This window comes from Caloenas nicobarica, chromosome 1 (genome assembly GCF_036013445.1).
Source record: "Caloenas nicobarica isolate bCalNic1 chromosome 1, bCalNic1.hap1, whole genome shotgun sequence".
In the NCBI taxonomy this organism is placed as follows: Eukaryota; Metazoa; Chordata; class Aves; order Columbiformes; family Columbidae; genus Caloenas; species Caloenas nicobarica.
The window spans coordinates 92,363,417-92,389,213 of NC_088245.1; positions in this window are offsets into that span (position 1 = coordinate 92,363,417).

A 25,797-nucleotide genomic window follows, 5' to 3' on the forward strand; every position below is an offset into this window, starting at 1 on the left:
TCCCATCCCTTCACATTCTTTTCCTGGTTATCTCTAGTTCTTGCAAGAAATGGCACCAATAAGTACAGCTTTGGCTAGAGAATGCAGATGTGGTATTACTGTAATCGCAGTAGATCACAAACAGAGGTGAAATTCTCTTCAGGTACAAAATTTGTGTAGTCTCTGGGAGAATATAGACTCCACATTCATCTGGCAACATCTCCAGAGATGCTATAGTTTAGAAGAGGCAGATTATAAAACCTTTATTATGAAGAACATAAGTAAATCTAATATGGTACATAAATTTTCCATGACAACATGAATTTTGTGCATCAAGTGGGTGACAAGTCATCTTATATTTTTGATGCTATGAAATGGATTCCACTCCTTGAAGAAAACAAAATTTAAATACAGAGTATTTTTTGCTTCTTTTCTGGCAATTGGTATTCATTTTATCAGTCTTACTCAAAATAACACAGGTATAACAGTCCTGTAAATGACCACATAAATTTTTCTTTTTATTTCTTTTTTCTTCTCTAGATCAACCAATGATGAAGAAAAAAAAAAGCCCAGATCTTTAAATTTAATAGAAAATAATTGCTACAAATACTTATTTGTTCAGGTAAAGCAAAATTTATACATAAATTAAACCATCACACTTATTTATTGTTGGCATTTAAGAGCCTGGATACAAAAAATGGATGATTAGGAAAGATGTACACATCCCCAAACTTACATGGATTTCGCACATAAACACATTAAAAAAGTAGGAATTGTTTTAAAAAAAAAATTTTTAGAGAATAGCCATGATTGCATTGGCACCCAAAACTGGTTCAGACCTATTTTGTGACATTCTGTGAAGAAAGTTAGAAGAAAATTGTACTCACAAATCATGTGAATAAAGACCACGCCCAAAGTATAATAATTTTCTAGAAGACTTGGTTCTTTCTATTTTCTCTGCAATACTTTTTCTATTTCAGCTATTTAGACTGTGCATTCCTCTTACTTTAAGCTTACATGCGCAAACATGAAATCTAGGAACTTTTTCATCTTTTCGTTAAGGAAAACTCATTTTCCTCATATCTGAGAGTTTGAGATTCACGGTTCAAGCACAAGAGTGGCTTTCCTGCTGCCAGCATAGAATCAATTCCAACAATTTTCTCCTATATAAAATACCTAGCATTCCAAAAAGGAGAATACCCAATGCCAAATTACTTAAACAAGGCACACTGCAGCGTTAGAAACGAGCATTACTGAGCAAAACACGAATTAGAGAAGAGTGGTTTTCGTGAACAGCACTGACGCTGCTCATGGAAGGGGCTGCTGGAAGCCAGCAGCAGTCCCACCTGGCTGGGGACCATCAGAAAAGGCACTTTCTGACCATCAGAAAAGGCACTGGCACCTCACCATTTTACACACTGGGCTGCCTCTGGCACCAGCCCTTTTCCCACGCAGATGCACAAAAAAGACTGAGACACATGATTAAATTCCTATGCAATAGGTAACATGCTGTACTGGTTTTCGCTGGGTTAGAGTTAATTATCTTCATAGTAGCTGGTATGGGGCTATGTTTTGGATTTGTGGTTAAAACAGTGTTGACAACACTGAGGAGTGTTTCAGTTACTGTTTACACAGGGCCAAGGCCTTTCCTGCTTCTCATCCTGCCCCGCCAGTGAGGATGCTGTGGGTGCACAAGGAGCTGGAAGGGGACACAGCCAGGACAGCTGACCCCAACTGACCAAAGGGATACCCCAGACAACAGGACGTTGTGTTCAGCATATAAAGCTGGGTGAAGAAGGACGAATGTGAGGGAAGTTCAAAGTTATGGCATTTGTCATCCCAAGTCACCATTATACGTGATGAAGCCTGGCTTTCCTGGAGATGGCTGAACACGTGCCTGCCCATGAGAAGCAGCAAATGAACCCTTTGTTTTGCTTTGTTTGTGCGGTTAGCTTTTGCTTTCTCTATTAAGCTGCCTTGATCTCAGCTCATGAGTTCTCTCACTTTTACCCTTCTAATTCCCTACCCCATCCCGCTGGGTGCGATCGGTTGGCTGGGTGGGGCTGAGCTGCCAGCCAGAGGTAAACCACAACACAGGCCACAGCCCAGTACCCAAATACTTGCACAAGCCAGATGATCCACAGAAAGCCTCAGTCCCCACGGCACTCAGCAGGCAAGATGACAGGCCATGTTAACACCTCCAGCTCAGGTCAGGCCAGGTCAGGTCAGCTCAGGCCGGTTTACAAAGACTCTGGAAGCCAGAGCCAAAAAAAGCTTTGCTTACCTCAAAAGGAGGTGCTAAGGTCAAAACAAATAATATTCATGAAGCCAAGTTGGCCCAGAACAAAACAGGTCAACCACCAAAGCATATGAATGACAAATTGATCAGTTTCAAACTATTCTGATGGAAGAGATTTGCCTGCAGGGAAAGGTCACACTTTCAGAAACATCTCCTTTGCTTCAACCGACCAGTCACAGTTGGGAGGAGTAACCCGTCAGTGCTGCTCCTGTGAGAACAACATCCCCCATCATCTCTGAGGTAAAACAAAAGACTCAGGATACGAAATTCATAGGTGCACCTTGTAACATAGAAACAGAGAGCCCTTGGTAAGCAGCATACCGTCGTGTTCTACAAGCATAATAATAACTAGTGCTCTTGTACGAAATGGGGAGCATAAATTCATAGTAAGTATTGTTTGGGATGAATAATTCACCCAGGTCTAATTATGAGTATAGCACTCTGAAACACTATTCATGAACAGCATCCCGTAAGCCTCCAATAACAGCTGAAAAAAAAAAATAACTATTTAGTGCTAAATCCTAGATTAATAAAAACAATATAATATAGGTACTTTCCCATTTATCTATTTAGGAGTTCTACAATTCATTTTATACACATGGACCTGGAAGACTGCCTAGTAACAAAATACACTGGGATACAGAAAATTCAGACACTGTCTGGGGAGGTCCCCTGTTTCCCCTGAGGCCTGAGTCCCCATCTGTGGTAGAATTGCCTGTCTCCCTTACTTAAGAAGGAAAATATTTCAAAAAGGAAAAAGAGGATCATGCAGAAAGAGGAGATCTAACAAGCAAAAATAAGGATCAAGAAATGTTGTCAAACCCACAGTAAGTGTAGAGTACCTAAACAATTAAAAAAATCAGTATCACTAATGTAGGTTAAGAAAATGCTATATCACTGTTGTTTTTCTCCCCCTTTCTACTACTGTGACTTCTGCGGATAGATTAGTGGAAAGTTCCAATTTTGGATGCTGCTAAAAATCATTGCACCACCATGAGTTATACTTTAAATTCTAAAATGGGCCACACACCACAAAACAAATATGGAAAAAAACCCTCCATATTTCTTTCTACTTTTTCCTAATATTAACAGTATTTTTCCACTAATAATATAGATTTTTTTAGTAACTTCTTGAAATAATTTTTAGTAGCACTGAAACAGAAATAACTCTTGCATACTGCTGATGACCAAGAGTCCCTTATTGATCTAATGTCTAATTATGGCTCCGAACTGCAGATAGCAGTAGTGTGAAATGTTACAGTAGAAATCTTAGTTTGGATTAAGCCTGACAATAAGATTTGTCATTGTAGTTACCATCATTAACTTCACATTTTTATTAACCTACTTAAATCCTACATATACTGGGCGATGGACAAAAAACTCCCCACAGTGTAGTCCTCACAACACTGTGAAGCCAGAGTAATAATAGGTATTAGACTGGGTTTAATAAAACAGATATGCTAAATTCATGGGAATTCAGAACACTTTAGGAAAAATAAGGTCATTATAAAGAAGAATTTTTTTTTCTTAAATCTAGAAAATTTTCAGTGAACTAAGTCTTTATCTCAGCAGGATCAATTATTACATTTCATTCCCGAGATACATATTTCATATTTTTCTTCAATTTTGCTGAAAAAAAATCCCAGTAGGATATGTACCTATGGCATATGAAGAGACATAGTAATGTGGGACATGCAAAGATCATCTATATATAACATCTCATCCCATCTTCCCCTCCATCACACACCAAAAACTTCTATTGTCACTGCCAGTTTTAAAAGCTTGAAAAGTATTTCAATAATGTATTGCGATCAAAGCAAAATTACAACAGCGAAGCCCTCATGGAGGTTATACACCTGCTGAAATGATAAATACTGTTTCCACCACTGTGTTACAGGTGTGCCATGACTGTTCTTTGAGGGGAGGAGGGAGTCCGGGGAGGGGGGTTTAGTTTTAGAAATGCAGACCTCAGATATCTTGTTTTCTCATTAAACTATGACTAATTGCAGTGCATAACAGATGCAGCAATACAACTTTGGATAATAGCTTCACAAATACTACATATGCTCTTTTATACTTTTAATTAGCTCTTCCTTCCAAGTATATGTGATGAGATTACTTGAAAGCGTGGAAGTCCCACAAGACCCTGCACTGTATCATTCCACGCAATTCCTCATTAACACGAGTTCTCCATCTCCAAGATGCATTAAAAACCTCAGGAATCTTCCGTTAACGTGTAAAACACATTGCCAGTTGTACGAGCTCTTCCCAATTGCACAACAGCTCTTTAGGCAGAGATCATCTAATCCAACCCACCTGCTCGACCATGGCAGCTTACTTCTTCAGTTCGTAACAAGTCCTTGTGATTATATTATAGACCAGTCTCAGTAAAACAAGGTGATGAAATGCCTCCATCAAAACGACCACCTTGACCTGCATGACTGATGGTAGAAGAGGACTGCTTCATGTGGGTTAAGTACTACAGAAGGATCCCTCACAGACTAAAAAAAAAAAAAATTTAAACAAACAAAAAAAATCTCTCATATATCCAATATAGACAAAAGCATTTGCTCTGTTTTTAGGATCACCTGGATGACTTGATCCTTGGAAGCCTTCATTTAATTATGCAGAATCCTCAGACATTGTCTGAATTTGCCTGGAGCCAAACCTAAAGCGATGTCTGGAACTGGGAAACTCCTGCTGAAAGCAATGCCATAAACCTCACCTGTGAGTTTATGTAGGGAAGGAGAAGGGGAAGAGTGTTTTCAGGTGTATAAAACAGGTGTGAGATATGTTTCTGACTCTTCAAAGTCAGTGTTAGCACTTACAGTTTACTAGTACTTCCTAGTCACTTAAATTTAATTATTACATTAATAATAAAATAAATTTAATTAATACATTAATAATTACATAGTTAATAAACATTTAGTTGGAAAGAATGTGTAGTATTTTAGCTAGCAATCACAATTAACCCCTCATAGTCACTGACACAAAATGGTGACACAGAGAGTTTAAGGATGTTTTGTAGATAGGAACATGGAGTTTGTCATCACTGAAAATAATCAAGTCGAGAAGGTCTGCATCTCCTACCTTGATCCAGTTCTTGGGAGATGTACTTGAAAAATTGATGAAGTAAGCTGTCCTTAATTAAAAAAATGCATTTATTTGAAAAGTAAGCATTGTGTGGCAGCATGTTTATTTCAATATAGGATGAAATATTAATCTTTCATATATTGCAAAGGCTATTACAGGACCACGTGGTACAGGACATTGCACAAGTATATTGCTTTGCTATAACTGCAAGTGTTTTTCATATCGAAATGGTTCAACTGTCTTCACTCTTGAATTTTCATTTGCAGGATATTTTGGGAGATGAAGTAGATAAAGAAGAATTCTAGATCAGAACAACATTTCAAAATGTGACAATCTCCCTGTGCTGAAGGTTCAGTTTCCTGACTAGCCGTATCTCTAAGCTTGAAGGGTTTGTAGTTATTATGGAAACAGCAAAGTAAAAGGGAGAGATGAGAACCTGCTCCTGTTGGTGTGCACCATTGCAGTAGTACCCCATTTTCCTGCAGTTGCATCATCTTCACTCAACCATTATCCAGTAAATTGTAAGGTACTGTCTCCTTATATGACATCTATCAGAATTTTTCTGAATCTGCTTTATTCTCTTATGAATAATTAATACAGAATTGAATTCTAATAATAGCTTTTTTAGGAAAATACTCAGAAGAAACATAAGCTCTAAGCATGTTCCCCTCTATCAATGATAATAAGGAAAAATGCTAAATAATAATGTATTGTTGATGATGAAACAAAAACCCAACTTTTTTCCCCAACACCCTGGTATTTTAATGTTAGACGATAACTAGAAATGTTTAGGAAAAGAAACAGTCAAGTAAGTGGAATTCGTCATCTTGAAGCTCTATTAATCACAATTATGCATTAGATGCAAAAATTTAGTATGTAGCTGCTGACTGTAGGGAAGGTTTTTAAGCTTTGCAAATTACAGGCAGTAAAAATGGAGGCTTAGGAAGTTTGCTTGGCATAAATGAACTATAACATATTCATATACAGGAGGTATCCTGTTATTTAAAAGAGTTAAATCAACTCTCTTTTGGGCTAACAGTAAAAACTGAAAATATGGTGCTTTTCTTCAGTTTGACAAAAAATATTTGCATAGTCTATAAAAGCTGTATTCTAATATATGAAACAAATGTGCATTAAGAGATGCTTGCATACTGATTTTCAAAAGCAGGTAAATCGCAGAAACAAGCTTAAGACAAGTAGTTACTTTCTCTGGTGATGGGTTGCACACCATGTTGTGATAAGGCAAGTGTCAGGAGCAACCAATTTGAATCCATGATAAGATATTCCAGTATTATTTCTTCATGTCAGCTTAAATAAACTTGCAATAATTTCAGGATGGTCAGTCAGAGACATAGCTCTTGGTACCAACATCTGATCAACATGGTGAACTTCTGAGACAGTGGGACACTGGCAAGAGGAGTGGAAGATCCATTTGTCAGATATTTGCAAGTACAGCTGAGGGAATGGATATTCCATTTCAAATGTGACCACTTCCCTGCTCATAATGAAGCCCAGCACAAGACTGAGTAAGCATTGTTATGCAGAACAGAACTGAAAAAAGGAAAATTCTCCTGGACTATAATAATGTTACTACTCATTTGTTCAGCACCTTGGAAGCAATCTCTAACCCCTACATGCTGCAGAGGTAGTTCAAGAAGGGTAAATCATATTTGTAAATTAATTTGTGCAAAGCCTTACTTTGTAGTTTTACTAGTGATGTGCCCAATCCAATTTGTGCAGTGTCAAATGGGCTGAAAGCTGGATTAGCAATAGCCTACTCTTGTATTTTTTTTTTTTTTTCACAGAGGAAGACTTTTGGGATTTCCACTTCTTTCTGAAACTTTCTGTACCTCAGATCTACCATTTGAAGCCTTACACTCTTGCCTTCAGACTGGTACTTGGAACATTCACGTGGTTTCTCACTCAGTTTCAATGAAATATTGGAAATAAAAACTCAATATAGAAGCAATTTCAAAATATTTTCCCTAATTATTTAACCCTGACTATCTTGGACGTTGTCACTTATCTTGCTCCCAGCTCAGTGGCAGCATTAACATTTATACTTTTGTCTGAGGGTGGATTCACATATGTTCTTCCCAAAACTGAGCCTGACAAAGTCTGATGAGCAACCAAATGCCATTTGGGATAGTGCGTCAGTGAGCCAAACGACAATTCTGTTGTACATATTAATTTTTTTTTCAGACAAAAAGCAGCTAGATTTCTTTTCTGTGGTAGCTCAATAAAAGAGGACAATAATCTTGACACCTAGGCAAATCGTTTCGCTAAAGCCCTCTTCACATATCAGCTATATAGCAGTCAATCCATAGTAACAAGGAGCAGTCATCCAAGACTTCTCTGCTTACTGAACACAGTCCTTAAACCCAACTGTTGATTTCATTTATATACATGTTATTATACAAAACTACTACTCACAGATGCTACCACATAAAATTACAGACAAACAGAAACAGATGAACATATAGATAAACGCGTAATATACATTTTGATATGGGGAAGCAGGAACAAAAATAAACCACAACACAAGCTGTGTTCATTATTCTGGAACTCACCTGAAAATAGATGTTAAATAACTCCTGTGGAGAACATCTTTTCCGAGATCTGCCATAGAAACGGTAGTATGGCTGTGCCATCAGGAAGATCAGGTTCTGATCTTTTCCAAAAGCACAGATGCGACAGGCACTGTCACCCTCTGCCATTCACATGATAGGTTTGGGATGTATGCTGTTGGGGAAAATGCAAATATTGAGAAGTTTAATCATTTGTTTTCCCTGAGAAGGAAAAAGATGTGTAAAATAACTGCTTGCTATTTTTTTCTGTCACTTCTGTTAAGCAGTGGTACAAGTGCAAACCTAAATTTTACAGCTTTGTTATGAGGGCCTGTTTTCTCTCTGACAAACACTTCTGTGGGTTCATTTTTGAGGTGGTGATGTAATGTGACCTTATAAACAGCAAGCATGCACCAAAGGCAACTTATTAAACCAGCTTAATAAAGATAATACAAGCAAGGTTAGTTCGGTTTAATATAATATTTGTTGTTTATGGTTTACATGCCAGCTGATAATAAAGCACCAAAGCAAGCCAAAATAGAGTCTCACCTAATGAAGCCATACAGGGCTTGACCCTACAGGGTCCTGAATCTGATGGAATCTTTTGTGTTGGGTGAGGGAGGGTATAGAATGGCCACATTAGGGAAAACATAAAGAATCACACAAGTTATAAGGCAATATAAAGTCAGCAAAAGGTTCATTTTTGAACAAAGAACTCTCAACTTTTCCCCCTACAGCTAAATTCTGCTCCCATGTCTACAAGCACAGATCAAGAAAAAGAGCAGAATGGATAGATTTTCTTCAGGTCTAGGTACCCAGGAAGAGAATTTGACTGTGCATAGTGGTGAATGAGATCTAAAGTATAATATACATTTGTGTTAATTGCCTCTCTACTGTATCAAAGTTAAACAAATGAATTATTTCAACCACACAGAGACTAAAACCATTTAACTATTTGTTTTGGTAAATACCTTGCTTTTCAGACATTCCCATGTTGTTATGAAGCACATGCAAATTAAGAGACAGAGTTTGTTCAGCAAAAAGTTTTTCTCAAAAAAGGCAATGAATGTAATGTGCAAGAAAGTAAGAATTATCTTACTTTTACAAAGGAGTAGCTGAGGCACGGGCTTCCTGAGTTTCAGGCAATGTCCTGCACCCCTAACTTAAGAAAAATTACTCTACATGCTGATGAAATAACTAACTACCTTCTGCTTTTGTTTGTAAAAAACCCTAAACCAAGATAATTCAAAGTGGCATCACTCTACAAATCCTTGAGTACCCAAATCTATACCACCATATGCACAGCAGTGGACAGAGCACCCATTACTTGCTGTAACCGTCAGGCTCATAATGAATGAAGACTCAAGTGCTGTGTGACCTCTGAATGGTCTATAAATACCCAAATTTGGAATTTCCATAAATCAATAATCTGTGTTTTAAAATGTATTTTTGCCTGTGCTTATTTTTTCTGTCAGAAGAGAACTGAGGCTTTCACCAACTTATTAGTAAAACCATCAGCGTGGCAAACAAGGATCTTGGTGTCATGTTGCAGAGCTCTAGGCAATCATGGTGATTAAAAAAAAACAGCTTCAGAATAAACCAGCATACTCACCGGGATAAAATTCAAATAAAACTTTAGTTATTTCAATTTGCCAGCCCTACAACATTTGTCAGGGCAGTGTTCAAAACACTCCCTTTCTACTCCCACCATTTTCTCTTTACAACCTGTTAAAATAACACTGTCTACAATTACAGGGTAATTTGTTATGCATGATATAATAGACTGCAAATATAAAAAGGCATTATCATTACTTTTGTCCTTTGTTCTTCCAGGCCAGAATATTGCATAGTTCTTTACTTTGACATTTATTGCTTTTAGATTGGTAATAGAATGGTTTGTGTTGCTCATTATCTTGAATGATGACAATATTAGAGTTTGGGGAGCCTGCATTCCGTGTTAAGTAAAGTAAAGGCTTCATGAAATTTACCAAAGGTTATTACTGGACAATTACCCACAATACAGTTCAAGTCTAATAAACGTTAGCCACATTCACTCTTAAATACCACATCTGTAGTATGGTTTCTAGGAAACTGCAGGGAACGATTGATGTCATCTACGTGCGTGGGAGGATGAGGGGTGTTTATATGTCCATATGTATGTACATATTTTTATATGTATTTTTAGCATAAACTAATGGGTGTCCTTAGGGAAAGAATTTCGTTCCAAGAACCACCTAGTGATACAGCTGGGACTCTGAGCAAAGAATGAGAGCAGAAGAGGGATAAGATAAAACCCCAGTTTTCTTCCTTTCTATTAGAAATATAACGGAGTCATTCCAGATTTCAAGTAATAAAAATTATATCACATTTTGGCCTAAGACTTTACATAAGAACTTATAAAACATCTAATACATTAAACCAAGCAATCAGCATGGCATTAAATTCAGAGCCTGATTTCATCCTCCCATCCCTTTTCTCTCTGGCCAGAGTTGCTGTCCCACCCTGACCAGCAGCAGGACCCTGCTCTGGATGGGCTTCTTTCACTGCCTGTAGCCTGGGTTGGCCTCCATCCCTGGTGAGGGTGGCTGATGGTTCCACACCTGGGAAACTCACTGCGTTGGGAATCCTTGGCAACTCAATCCATTTCCAAGACTGGCAGATGTTTATATGTAAATAACACACTGTGTGCACTCACACATGCATAGGAACACCATTTTTTTTTTCTGTTCCTTTTCTGTTTGGTGCTTCAGTTTGCTTGCACCCATTTATGTTCAATTTAGGTTCATCAGTTCATTTCTCTAGCGGCAGCACTTTCAATGAAATGTTTCTATTTGGTGCCAAGTAATAGTAGCTAAAGCTATTTGCCCTATGAATCTTGGTAGATTAGTTTTTGTAATTTACATACCTATCCAATTTCTACCAATTTTCATTGACAGTTTTCTCTTTGGACTTCATTTCATTTCTATTTTTGAGCTGTAACATTGTTTCAGACTTACAGCTCTCTATAAACTTTATGATATGTTCTGCATTATTATAGTTATCTAGTAATGCAAAAGTGAGAGAAAAACCTTTAACTCCAAATGTTAAAACAGTCTGCAGAAAATTGAGTTAATGTTTCTTGAAATAAATGTCATAATTTGAAAAACATATTTTAATGGAAATTTGTTCAAAGCCTTGAATGTTTCTTTTCCAACTAACATCAGTTAATATTCTTCATATGAATCATGAGCCCCAGACTGATTAGGTCATCTGGTTCATTCATATGGTAATAAATAATTTTAGAACCACACAGATTAGCAGTTGCAACGGGCTGAGACAAGTACAAGCCTGTGAATATAACTGCAGCCTGACACACCTGCGATTGGTTTGCTCTCCAGAGGAAGCATATTGATGGCCAGTGTTTCTGATATTGTTAGAACAAGATAAGCTGTAAACCAAGATAATGCTCTTCCATGCTGTGCTAGAAATGCTCAGCAGATGTGCAGGTGAGGCAAAGAGAACCACGCAATTGCTGTTATTAGATCACTTGATATTATAATGGGTGGACAGGTGCAGGTAGGAGGTGAACACCTGTGGAGCTGGGCAGGTTTGCTCAGCATGCGCCAAATCCACTCATTGCTCAGGGTAAGGGAAGGTTTTCCAGGACCTGCTGCAGGATTTTAACAGGACTCAACCAACATACACAGGCAGAAGCTGCACAAACCCATCCAGAAACACTTCACCCCCCACGCAGAGTGAACCTGGACCCACTACTACCATCTTGTGCATAACAATGGCATGCACAACGTCCAAACTCGTTTGGTGCAGAACACAGCGTAGCGAGTACAGCTGTGGTAGCACTAATTCCTGATGGATGTGGACCTGCAAACTCTGCATTTTTTGTTAAAGAATGAAAAGCAGCAAGTGCTGTTTCAGCAAGGGGTGCTGGGTGCCCAGAGAAGGCAAAGAGCACTTCTTTGAAGACTTACAATAATACAGAACACATCTCTGAGTATTTTTGAAATAGCCTGGGCAACTTAGATAAACAAATCCCATGAAAATTAAATCAGTGTGCTTGTTACTCTCACCTGCTTCCAATACTCCAACTTATTTTTAAAAAGCACAATGGAAACAGACATAATGAACGGGTCTAGTCTTTCAACTTTCCTTATCCTCTGGGCTAGAAATTGCAGGTGAATTCCACTGCACAGCAGAGAAACAAGATAGCAGACAGTTTTCCGGTATGACAGCAGAAATTAATTCCTCCAGGTCTGTATATCTTGACAAAAAAAAAAAAAAAAAGTGTGAACTTCTTCCTGCACAGCTATCTTTCAATAAATGAAAGAAAAAGTCAGAAAATGTGTTTTCAAATCTAGGTAATAAAAAAGTAGCTACATTTTGGTGAACACTGTAACATTCAGAGGAACAACAGAAATGTTCAGCTCTGCAGTTTTGATAATATAGCGTGTCCCAAAGAGTCTCTTTTTTTTCCAAACCGAGGCAGGATCTTCATAAAGTTGGAGAGCTTGCACAGAATCTCATAACTGAGCTGCACATAAGCTAAAATTCAGCAATGAGAGTAGTCACTGTGGAGCTCAGTAGCCAAATTCAAGTCGCTGAAGACTGAAAAATCAAGCAAGGGTAAGTGGATGCAGTCATCCCCCAAATGGATACTGGTGATGGATGCATTTCAAATACCAATAATCTCAACCTTTGTTCAGTACCATACAAGCTTTGCATTACAATATGGGCAAACACCTTGCTGCTATTTGCCCCTATGCTGCCATTTGGTGCCTGCCCATCTCGACTTGCAAGTGCTTCTTTGTTTTTCCTTTCCACTGGCTGTAACTATTTCCCCAACGACCTAGCAAGCCTAGCAAACTTCTTGAATGAAAGTCACCTTGGTGCTTAAGTACATTTTTAGTTTTGTCTTGTTCAGTCCATTTTAAATACATCTTCTACAAATAGGCTTATATATTCATTTTAGTTGATTCACATTTTTATTAGTAGTTTATTTTAGTGTAGCAGCTCCTAAAACAAATGATTCTTTTTGATTCGTTTGGGCAATTCACACCTACACACCAGCTCTGTAAGGGGATCCTCCTTCAGTGAAGTCTTTAAAAGATTTGCTTCTTTCCAGGGCTCAGCCAACACCTTGCACCTTGGGTGCAGGGAGTGTCTTACTTTTGGTGCCAAAGTAGACTTTGAATTTACTCCTCATTCCCACCAAACACGATTTCTAGTGCCATTCGTCTCCTTAAACCAGTTATATGGTGGTTTAAAATAACAGAGATATCTGTTCAAATCCTCTTTTTCTCCTAGGAGAACCTGAACCTACACCCTTTCCAGACCACAGAGTGTAACTAACCGGTTACAACTGTCTTGAGATGCAGATTTTAGTGCTTCTTTTTCAAGCTGTTCTACTTTGGTCAGAACAAACGAAAATGCCAATTTTCTCTGGTTGAATTAGGTTAATTATGTCCTATTTAAAAAGCAGCACATTAAATTCTACCATTAAGAGTTCAGGTTTTTCTGATACACAGTATCGGCCATGATACGTGAAACAACACTGTTGGCACCATAGCAAAGGTACAAACCTCTACCACTACAAACCAATTGCAACATCAGCTTCAATTTGCTATGGAATAAACATAAATACACATCTGTCTCTTTCCTGTAAACCTTTGCAGGAGGTCCTGCTCTGCTGACTACAGGAGAGTTCAGTTTTAGTCCCAGAGAGCTTCCAATGACTGAAATCTGATATGAAGGGCTTGCATAGCTTACAAGTGTTGCAATAGCAAGCTTTGAGTCAGGCAATTCAATTTCCCTGAAGACACTGCAGTGGGTACCAGGCCAGCACTGCTGTTGCACAATTTTTCCTTAATGGGAAAAGTCAGGGTATCCTTTGTTTCTTATATTCTAATCTACACAGGTACCTAAATTCCCATCTAATAAATGCATTTAGGAACAAAAGCCTCAACCAAAACATGCCTGCAGCTGCTGTACACATGCAACAGCACTGCTGCAACACTGAATTCTGTGGACTGGTAATGATATTGTCTTGTGGGGTGGGAGACTAAGGCCTGAGCTAGACAGATATGCTTGGATTTTAAGCAGTGTTTTTTTGCCATTTGCTGTTGGTTTAAACATTACATTAAAACAATGAGAGGTTATTAATCACTATCAAAATAAAATATCTAGTTATACATATAAGAAATTAAGTAAGCAAGGGTGTGAACAGCAAATTATAGCACTCACGTATGCTGAAATAACCTGACATAACAAGCCTCTGGAAGACTTTTGGGACCCTTAGAAAACAAAAAAACATATTTACTCCCTGGGAATTTTGCTGTAATACATCTGAATGAAACATTTTTAAGTCTATTATTCTTCAGAGGTGTTTTGGTTTTTTGTTTGTTGAAAAAGAACTCCAAAAACCAAAACAAAACCAACATAATTAGCAAATCTTTCCTAGTATTTTTCTTGTTACAGAAACAGTAACATGTAAAACAAATAAACTTTGAGCCTTTGCTGGTAACTATTCCTCTTTAGCTGCTCAGACATTAATATCAAACAGACAAGCTAAACAATCATTATCAGCAAAGCAAATGATCTGTCAAGCAGGCATACATATTTGGGTTCCTCTTCTGTGCAGGCAGTGACTTTCAGGACTACCCTGATGCCAGCCAGGCTGCGCACATCACTCCACACGTGCGAAGTCCTGTCTGGAAGAGTGTTCTTCTGAATGATGGCCTCTGCCTGGGCATATCGTCTTGGGCTGCCACAACTGTTGCAGGGAAGAAGTAGACTTTTTTGTGCCCATTGCGTCACCCCCAAATTAGACTAATTGGTTCCCCAAAGAAGTTCAGATGAGTCATTCTCTAATGCTCACTTTGTGTCAGCAACAATGTGGCAAGAGGTGAGAAAACCAGGTGTAGAGCTACATCTACTGTAGACAGCTGAAGTTATGTGAAATTAATTCTGCCAGATATTTATTTTTATTAATGGTATTGACTCAAAAGATCATTGACGCTAAGGAAGGCAAAAAGCTGTTATTTCTATTTGCTGTAAATTCTGGATTAGGCTTTGATTCTCACCTCCTTCTTGTCAATATTCAAGAAAGTATAATCTGTGTGAAAATTAATGGAAAATGAATTACTGCCTTATATAACCAAACGAACTAGGAACACAGATCCAGTTGTCTAGAAATTTGATTTGTGCTGCCTAGGGAATGCAGTCCTGGGAGCTGCAATACATCATGGTAAGCGACAGAAGTGGATATTTTATAGACTTTGTATGCTTAAATAGGTAGTACAGCCACTTGAGCGTAAGGTGTATGAAAGCTGCTGGGTTTGATTGTGCAAGGCCTTCTTCTGCTAAATTACTTCCATTTTAATTGGTGATGAGGGGATGGACTCACAAATCTATTCTCACAGGTTGATATTACAATAAAAGCTCTGTCTGGAAGAGAGAGGCACCTAAAACTCACCAAGTCAAAGTAAGCTGTCTCCTACTGACATATACGGTACCAAAATCCCCTAAACAGCATCTCAAATTTGAGACCATGTCTGAACCATAAGATAGGGGGCTGTGGAGCACCCTGCCCCCCCCGCTTCTCCCACTGCATATGAGGAGATGGACGGAGACGTGTAGTAAAGGGATGGGAGGAGGCTTGTGGAATACCCACACAGCCCAACAGATTACAGCAGCAAAACTGTCTCAGATCTGATGTGCCAGCCTGACACAGCTGTGTTTGTCCCCTCCCTGGGCAGGGTTTGGGGGAATACAAGTGCTGTGGTAAGGCTTGGGTCTTTCAGAAGTGAGCTGGGGATACAGGCCCTTCTCCAGTACACAGGTCTGTGCAGCAGAGATGGGGGAAATGGGATTCACGGCGTGAAGCCTGGAGAATTCATTTCCCTGAAAGCCAAGGAAAGGTAGACAGGAAAGAAAGCATTCCTTAGGAAACCGCCCGATGAGAGAGCATTTGGCTGAATGCTCCTAAAATCATTGTGGCTTTATTCACACTCCTCAAACACCTTGCAGTTCTGCAGGGGTCAATTTTCACTCAAGACAACAACAAACACTCAGCTGTTCCTTATCAGTCTGTACAGGAGACCTGAGCCACACTATGAAAGCTACCTGTCTAACTAGAGATTTGACTCTGCAAAGCAGAGGAAAACCTTAGAGATTTGGGGTCCTCTACTCCACACAGTGTATTCCTGAAAAGCCCAGGTTTGTGCCTTTCTGAGCCTTCAATGTGGCTGCCAAGAAGTGAGTTTATTTTAGGTTGAGGCTATCATCATTTATAGAGCCACAACTATGGAAAATGGCCATTAAAACCAAAAAACTCTACCTGAACAGCTGACAATGTAAGACAAATAGGAGAAATATTGAAGGAATAAAGTTTCTTTCTGTTCTGAGGCTGATCCATAACTTATTTAAAGTAGCAGACATTAATAAGGAAAAGAAACTGGTAGAAGCTGCAAACATAGTTCTCATTAATTTTTTCAACCTAGTCTAAAACCAGTCTGAAACCTGGCTTTCAGTTCAATAGGAAACAAACAAAAGACCTAAACATTAATCTTGTTTCTTCAGAACTTTTCCACTTAGTTTTGTTCAAATTTCCATTCAAAATCCCATTCTTTTACAATCCTGACCTGCTATTCTAGACAGGTAAGTCTAGAAACATTGGCACTGTTTCAGAAAGACAAAGGTGTGCGAATTCTTCTACAATTCTTAGTTGTGAGAAAAAGGAAATATACCTGGAGGGATACCTGCTTAATAGGAAGAAACTAGAAAGTAGATAATAGAAGACAATTTCTTTTTCCTTGTGTTTTAGTTACTTTTGCTACACATATCAGCATTAACTCAGCTTCTCCCTCAAGGCAACCGATTGGGGTCTCTGGAGCCTGATCTCTCTTTGATTCTATCTCCAAGTCCCATTGGGGGCCAGCATGTGCCCCAGCTGCTGGCCCGGTCTTGGTTTCTCTGGTATCTAGGTCACCCTAGTGTTGTGAGTGGCATGGCCTCTTGTGGGCTGAAGAAGCACTGGAGACACGGGCCCTTCTCTTCAATGCATGCTGGGGCTCCCCAGCTGAGCATTTCTGGCCAGCAGTGGAGGGACCTGGCACCACCTGCCCCAGCTCCTTATGCAGTTCCTCCTGCGCTCTGGGGTTGGGGGCAGGAGGACTCCCCAGGGAGACAGTGGGGCCAGGGGTGGCCATGGGGCTGTCCTTCTTCTCCTCAGCAGCATGGTACTCCAGGAGCTCCAGCTGCCACAGGATCTGCTCGCTGCATTGGTCTGCTGGCGCACAAATGTCACCATCTGGTGTTGCAGAAAGGGCTGCAGCTCCCAGACCAAAGCCTCTTTGTCCAGCCCGTAGCAGCACAGATTTCTTACGATGGTGTCCTGTGCCACAGCCACCTCCCACCAGCAACTCCCATACAGCACCTTGTTCACCCAGGCCAGCAGGGGCTTGAGGGTCTCCCAGGAGTCTCAGAAAAGGCCTGCCCAGACCTGGGGCTGCAAGCCATATAGGTGGCTCCGCAGCCCCCTGCTTGTCCTGGTGGCTATCAACCAATGGATCTGAGGGCTATCCATCTCCATCTCCAAATATCCATTTCCAAAAAGCCATCCTCTGACCACATTATAGTTTTGACAGTCTGCCTGCAAAGGGGGCACGATGGTCTCCTCTTTTCCCACCACAAAATGCAGCCCAGGTAGAACTGGTGGAGACAGCGGGTCACATAAGCGATGTCATCTTCAGTGTTGCAGCAGATGGGGCAGCTCCACTCTGTCTCCACAGCCATGTTTGCTTCTTTCGGCAGGCTAGCGAGAGATGAAGACAAGGAGCTGCTCCCCCCTTGCTGGCATCACACACTGCTAAAGAGAGGCAGGCTATGGTCACTCGCTGCACCATGGACGGGAGGAAGAAATGCCCAGACTCCTCGAGAAGGACACCCTCCAAGGCTCCCCAAGCCTCATCACACACCCACGGCCACCCCGAGGGGACATTTCCCCGCACACCTCACCTCTGCTGCCGCAAGCATGCCCCACAGTGCCCAGCTACCTGAACAAGGCAGGGCTGGGGAAGTGGGATGGTTCTGGAACAGGCACTGAGACCTGCCAATGGCAGCACCAAAGCACCACCCAGCACCAGGACAAGCCTCGCTCTGACCTTCAGACCTCGCAGGCTGCTCGGCAGGAGTTCAGACATGAGTGAGGCTGGGCCAGGCTCTGCTGGTACCCAGAGATACGCAGTGAGGGACTTAAGGTCATAGTCCATTGCTCGCTGATGTCACTGTACACTATCTGCTCCTACAGTGCTTTCACAGCTAGTGCTCTGGCTGGCACTGACACTCGTGCAGATGAAAGATGTAATCATTCCCATATTCCTTGAACTTAGAAATTCACCAATTCTCTATGACTTGAGGAGAGGGGGCAAAGAGAGCATGGTTCTTAGATGAGGTTCATAGGGATATGGTTTAGAGGTGGACCTGGCAGTGTTAGGTTAACAGTTGGACTCTATGATCTTTTCCAACGAAAATTATTCTATGATTCTACCACAGTCCTCTGCAAGGCACCGCTTCCCATGCTCCTTCCCTGTTTGTGAGACACTAAGGAAAATGGCATGGCAGTAGCAATATGACCTCCAATAAACCTTTTGATCTCTGTAGCTGAAATATACAGGAGGAGAAAAGAGCATGTATGCTACCTCAATGAGATTACTCCTATAGGGCAAATATAACTGAGCTATATCCCAAAGCAACACTATATCTAACAAACATAATACAGCTGATGAGCTTCTACATTCAAAAAGGCGTGATATGCTGCCCAGAGCTGGTTGATTTTATTCTTGTTAGAAGGATAACTGCTATCAAAACAAACAAATATCCTCTCAATCCATTTTACTGCAAAAGTAGCTTTTTATACCCAAACATCATTGCGTAAGTAAATTCTTACTTCTTCCCTTCACACACGTTCTCAACATTCTCATTCGTGCATGTTTCTGTGTAACATATATGAGTTCACACAATAGGGAGCAAAAAAAAAAAAAAAAAAAAAGAGAAAGAGAACATATGTCTTATCCTGAAAAGCAAACTGCAATACTAAAAAATGAATTAAAGCTTCATTAGCTGCTCTCTGGCATAGACATTGTAGCAACTTCTTGGATGCACCCCTTACCAAAAAATACTGTATGCAGGACTAGAGTTTCTGAAAACAAGGCTGTTCTTCACGTATGCTGGAGATTTCCAAAGACCTTTTTCTGTTTGGCATACTGTCTCTCCATCATTTTCTTTCAGTTGGTGGCTTGCAAAGTTGCAAATAGGAATCTTTGGTAGTATTTTAGTCTGTTACCAATTTTTTTAATGCCAAAACAGGTACTACTGTGCTTGAGCTGTAGAAATAAATTAGGCTCGCTTCTTTGGGTCAAGAATAATTTTATTTCTTGAGTCACTACATCCGAATTTAGTAGCCTACATTTCTAGGTCATCTGTGAACCAGAAATTATAATCCTACGTCTAAGTTCTCTTTTCCTTTGTCATACCTATGATCCCTCGCTGAATACATTGTTTGTCATTCTTTGTACTAAAGTCATGAATAGTTTAGAAATGCCTCTACTGGAAAACAGATTAAAAAGTACACTGCAGCCAAAGGTGTGGCTAAACCCTCCCCCTGGGAAGCACCTAGGCAAGTTTATACTGTTCACCTGTACACCTCCTCTCTTCAGGACCAAATTCATTTTTCTTATTTATCAGCTAGGGAGCATAACAGGTGGCACAGAACAAGCAGGTCATGAATGAAACTTCCCCATTTGCAATGACCTTTACATAAAGAGAAAGCCAGAGTAGCTCTCCCAGACGCTGCAGTGTATTTGCACTTTCCATTTCAAAGGTGCTTTATCTTCTCTGAAGAGAAAGTCCATTAAGTCCAAGAGCAGCGCACACGTTCATATTGCTGTGAGATCTGCTGTGCAGGATAGTGCTTAGACTTCAGATTTGGACTCACTTGAACAAGGCAAATCTAATATGCAATCCCGAATTATAATAAGTTCACATTTACTTTTCTTTCGTGCACACCTGAAATTTAAGTTACCTATATAACTGTTACCAGAAAGGTTGTAATTATTCACTATTTTTAATTATTCATATTTAGCACAGCCTCTGCATAACACCCACCGATTTTTTGAGGAAGTAATTTTACAAATGCTATGGGACTGTAAAGCCAAGAGAGTCCTCCTATGTTGCTGAATCCAGTCTTCCACTGTTAATAGCAAATGTGCATCTGTATTACAGTCCTCACTTTCACATACTGCCTTTATAAAATTTCTTTCAAGGATTAATTTTTTTTTTTTATCTTGTAGAAGGCAAAGGCTGAAAGAGAGCCATGCCCATGAGCATCTCAGATGTAGTTAGCTAGCCAGAACCTCATTGCCTCAACAATCTGGTCTTTAAGGAGACCTTCTAATGTTGACAGAGCTGGGCCATCTGCTTGCTACGCATTGAGTCTTCTCCAGGGGCGGTTGTAAGGGACTGTCCTCCAGGCACTTTCCTGGGCTGACTTCTCTCAAGATGGTGTTTCACTGTTATGAAATTGCCTGGTCGCTTCCATATATTTGCTCAGGCCATGTAAAATAAAGTTCAAAACATTACCTAGGCAAAAAGAAAATTAGTTACTCTTTCAATTCTATGCTGAAATGCAAGTTACTGCAAGCCATATGGCTACTCTTCTACCACTCCAGGGATTACTAAAACAGGGTGCCAGCAGAAGTCAATCAACAAGCATTGATTGTCTGGAAGAAAAGTCAGACTTTCCTGTGAAGGGTTAACTCCAGCACTGCTTTCTACCATAATAAAATCCATCGTTTGTTCTAAGGACAGAGATATATCCTTATAGTACTTCCACACAGGCCGTATCACCTTCATTCTCCAGGCAAGGGACTGAAGAACGGATTTTTATGAGGTATTTAGGCTGTGCTTACTTTTTTGTTGTTGTTTGTTTACTCTCAACATTTTCTGTCTTTGGATCAAAATGGTTTGCATGCCTTCTAGTTAGCAGCCCAGCCTCAACAGGACAGACAACAAGTTGCAAACCCATTCACATCTTCTCCCCTCCTCATCTTTCCTGTCTTATTGTAGCCTAGTGGCTGTGATACTCTTCTGAAATCAGAAATACAGCTGTCCTCTCCCAAGTTCCCACTAAAATCCCAGGTGAACTAGATTGCTACTGCTTTTCCCACTTAACTCCAGCCAGTGCTTTCATCCACATGGCACAGCCTGCATTCCCACCCCTGCTGCCACAAATCCAGATCTCTCCAGCAATATAAAACCCAGTTGCATACTAAATGTACAAAGCCATTAAAGTAAGATAAATGAAACAGGAAGGTTTTAATGGCCTTTGCCCCAGACAATCTGGAATAAGTCATCCTGTTTTTTCAGGTGAGTGATGGAGCTGACACATTGTTATTTAAAAGGCTGGGCATATTTTTTTTATCTTGAGTGAAGTGGGAATCAGTTATTCCTCATAATTCAATACAGTTAACACTAAGCAACAACGAAGTCCGGGGGTGGGGTGTGTGTATGTTTGCTTTCAGTAATGACTTTACATTTTAGATCTTTTTTGTGGTAGATTTTGTTAAAAGGCTGATGACTTGTGTCATGGATGAGTGGAAAGCATCTCACTCAAAAGAAAGAAGCATCAATATATTTTATTGAGGTAAAATACTAATTTGACAGAGTTCAGTGAATCTGATGGAATTTAACAAAGTTTAACAGTGGTTTGACAAGGTTCAAGAAGTTTGATGGCAAGATTCACCTTATTAATTACCGCATGGAAGAAACATACAAAGGAAAATTGAGTTAGAATCGAGCTGGAATGATTCACACAGAGACCAGAAACACAAAGGGTAAGGAAGAGCCTCCTGTTGAGTCATGAGGTTCGGAGTGGACCCTTTTGCTTTCTAAACTCTTTATGGAACCTATGTTCAGCTAGGTCTAGTCTTAGTCTCAGAATTGGTCAATGGTTTCTATTTAAGGGTAAGAAAGACCCTCACCTGTTGAGTCATCTCCTTTGTGAGAACTAGAGGAGTTCTTGGCCCAGCTACAGCTCAGGCCTTTACCTCCTTTGGAGCCTATACCAAACCACTGCTAGTTAAGGGGTCAAATGCACCTGACACAACTTGACTGCAATTTTTCACAATTTACATAGTCACTGCAATGGGGAAAGCAAACAAGACTCTAGTCATTGAAATTAAATCTTTATGGTGATATTTAAGTAGTCATGTATTGTGGCAGGAATAACAAACTACAAAAACCATAGGAGACGGTTTTATGCTAAGGGTCATATTAACAAAATATTTGCAAAATTTTGGTCCAGGTGATCAGCTCTGCTGTTGACTCTCAGACAAACAGGGTCTCAGTCCTGGCTGGGGTCTACTTTATAAAATACAAGACTGTAGGGACAGACAACCCCCAAGCAAATTCTGTGTTATTCTGTTAAAGCTAAAACTCTTCTGGCTGCACTGTTAAAGCTATAACTCTTCTGGCTGAACTGTCTCATGACACTGGGTCTGTTAACAGACAAAAGGAGGCACTACAGAGTATAGTCAATGCACAAATAACAACCATCAGGAACAGCATCCAACTCCTAAAGCAAGTTATCAGGGCAATACAATGGGATAGATTTTAAAACTTAATCCATGTATAGATCAGCTTCTCAAACAGAGGTACAACTCTGTGGAATTACCTCACTTTCTTCCCTTGCTCATTCTCTGGTCCAAGAAAGCAGCGTATTTCCAGCCAAGTAGGACACCTACACACTTTCCTTAGTTTGGCAACCATTTCTTCAGGAAGTCTTCCAGGTTTTGAGGGGTTTTTTTGGAGGATAGGAGAAGTAATTATTCTAAATACTAAGCTATGATTACAAAGGTGTCTATATTCCTTTCAATATTTGCCATATGATAGTTGTCTCATAACACACAGGAACTATAATGATGGACATATAAGAGATGCTCTTGGCACAGCATTTGACCCTTTGCAAACATCCCTTCACAGGAATCCTTTTTGCTGCCAGTGGGAGAGACTGAAGCCTGAAATTTGGACTCAGTCAGGACTTGGCAGCCTCCAGATGAAAACACAGCCCACTGTCTGCCAAACCAACACCCTAACAGATTATGCTGTTAGCCTTTCTCCCTGCTGGTGTCCACCAGCAGCCCAAATGAATGAATTGCCTTTGTAGTCTTCATAAAAGAAGGTAGCACAAATTATTTGGGCTGTCAGAATGAGCTTCACCTGCTCTGCACTCACGTTGGGGCTCAGTTTGTGTTGAGCTTTTGTGTTCATATCATCCTACTGGAAAAGGTTGCGAGTATTTGTGCACGTGTGCTCAACCTTTTTGACAGGACAAATGCTAGCATAGCAGCTGTTATGCAAAGGGTTTATACTGGTTTTGCCATAAAGGCAAAGCATTCATACAGCTTTTTTGGTTGTACCACTATATTTAAATCCAGATGGACTATTAGCAGGTTAGACTGGTAGGTTCTTTAGCAAAGTGCTTGGGTGAAATTGGTTTATATTTGCTAAACAAAGTCTTTCAGACCTGTCAGCAGGATGAGTTATGGGAGCTGGTTAACTTGCTGGGAGATGCCCCAAAGAATAATCAATTGCCTAGCTGTTTAGGTTTGGTTTTTAATGTAGCTGATACATTAATGAGTTTCTAATTTAGCACATGCAATATTGCTTTTAGGAAAATCAGATAGTTTGAGGAATAAGGAAAAGTGGTTGAATTTAAGCCTTCTGTGTTAAAGTAATATTTCTGCTTCCCTCTTCTCTTGTCCTCAAAGATCACAAACTCAAATTGATGTAAATATTCCTACATCAACACAAGTTGGTATAGAAAGTGAAATGAGCTATTACAGTGTAATGCATGTTTTATATTGTTTTAATTGCAGACACATATAGGGCTTTTACTGATGCAACTAAGCCATTTACCAACATAATTTAAAGTCTTCCAAGTGACCTAGGCCACTAAAACTTCCCAGTCATGAGCCTGGAAAACCCAGAATTAAAGTCTGAGAAACCTGAGCACTACTGATGTTCCAACAAGTCAAATATCCTTTAGCTGCCTTTTTTTTTTTTTTAAGCAGTAGCTATGTTGTTAAATGCATGAAGAAAGGAACTCAGATAAACCTTGTCTTTTGTTCAATGACCACAGGGACAGCTCACTCCTTTCCGATGATACCAAGCTGAGGAAGATGTCCTGTGCAGGAATATGACTACAAACTCAGGACCATAGGATAAATCAGATTAGAAGGAACCACAGAGATCCCTGGGAACTTGAGGAACAGCAAAATAGTACTCCATTGCAGCCAGTAGATCACCTCCTGTTTCATACTCATATCACTAACCCAATGAAATTGCATTAAAATATTTACCAAGAACTTCACTGTGAGGGACTTCATGAGTTAATACTTTTATAACTGAATTGCAATATTTGAAAAACCTCACAGCAGGTATTCAGATGCTCCAATCTGATACAGTAACAAACCACAAACAGGAAAGTGGAAGTTATGACTACTATCACTATCAGCAAGAAGTTTCCAAGAAGGACTTCAATGAACACAAGAGGAACAGGCACACGGAACGGCTACCAGCAGATGAATGCTGCTTTTAAATAGTGTTCAATTTGTTCAAGGCCTGTGAAACCTTGTTCAGTACTAGCTAAAGACAAATTATTTCCCCTCTTAATGGTAAACTGGGCAGCCTTATGAAAAAGACATGGCATTGCAAAGACATGGCATTGCTCCCTTTGCAACACAGCTGGAACGTGTGGATAGCATTCAACCCTCCAAATTTTCCAGAAAATGTCATGTTAATGTCTTCGCGGAGAGGACTTATGTTCCACAGCAGCCAGGATATGTTTTTCAGTGACAATCAAAAGAAAATCTATATCACAGCCAAATAGCTACCTTCTTTCATTGTCTGGCAGCTCTCCCTCTTATCTATGGGCCTGTGTCTTTGTTAGGTTCATTTTCTCTGTGTGCAATAGAAATCTCATCTGCTGTACCAAGAGAACAGCTAGTTCTGTTTCATCCTTGGCAGCCAAGATACTGAACCTCTCCAATGCCTGCTTTTTTTCTTCTCCCATTCACAGGCAGCTATAGCATTCTCCTTGCCATCCAAAATGGATGAGTGGCTCACTTGGTTTAGATTTTACTTTTTAATTTTTTTTTTCTTTCCTTTGGGAGTATGAGCTTAAGAGTGATTGCTGAAGACAGAAATATTAGCAAGTTCAGGGTGGCTCCCTTTATTTCTGACCATGTATTTCTGGGCTGGTTTATCAGCTCATTTTGTTCTCCTCAAGTCAAATGGTCATTCTCATTTATAATTCCTGTAACCAGGTTTTCTTTTTGCCAGCTGACCACCCATACGCAGTGCCATTGTTGCATACTTGTCATTCACTATTATTTTCCAGCGCATCCAAAACCATATAGCTTTCAATATGCTCACAGACTCACAAGTATCCATTGGTGTGCACAGTGCCTAGACAGCTGACTTCCAAACACCTGGATTAGTCTCGGCAGTGAAATCCAACATCTCTTTTAAGTAGTCACTCCTTTAGCCAGGACAACTGCATCAAGCACATGACAAGTAGCTGGGGAACAGGAACTACTTGCATGCAGGAGAGTTTAATTCACCTTCATTCACAAGTCAACATGCTAGGTAGGAGGACAAATCGGAGTAACTTAAAATATTCAGTATTATAGAACTGGCACAAAAGCATTGATTTTTGCTGCACCCATCTTTTATCAGTGTGTCAGCTAGCCAATTTTGCATCATTTTCTGGTTGTTCTATTGCTTTTTACCTTAAGTAGCCTCACT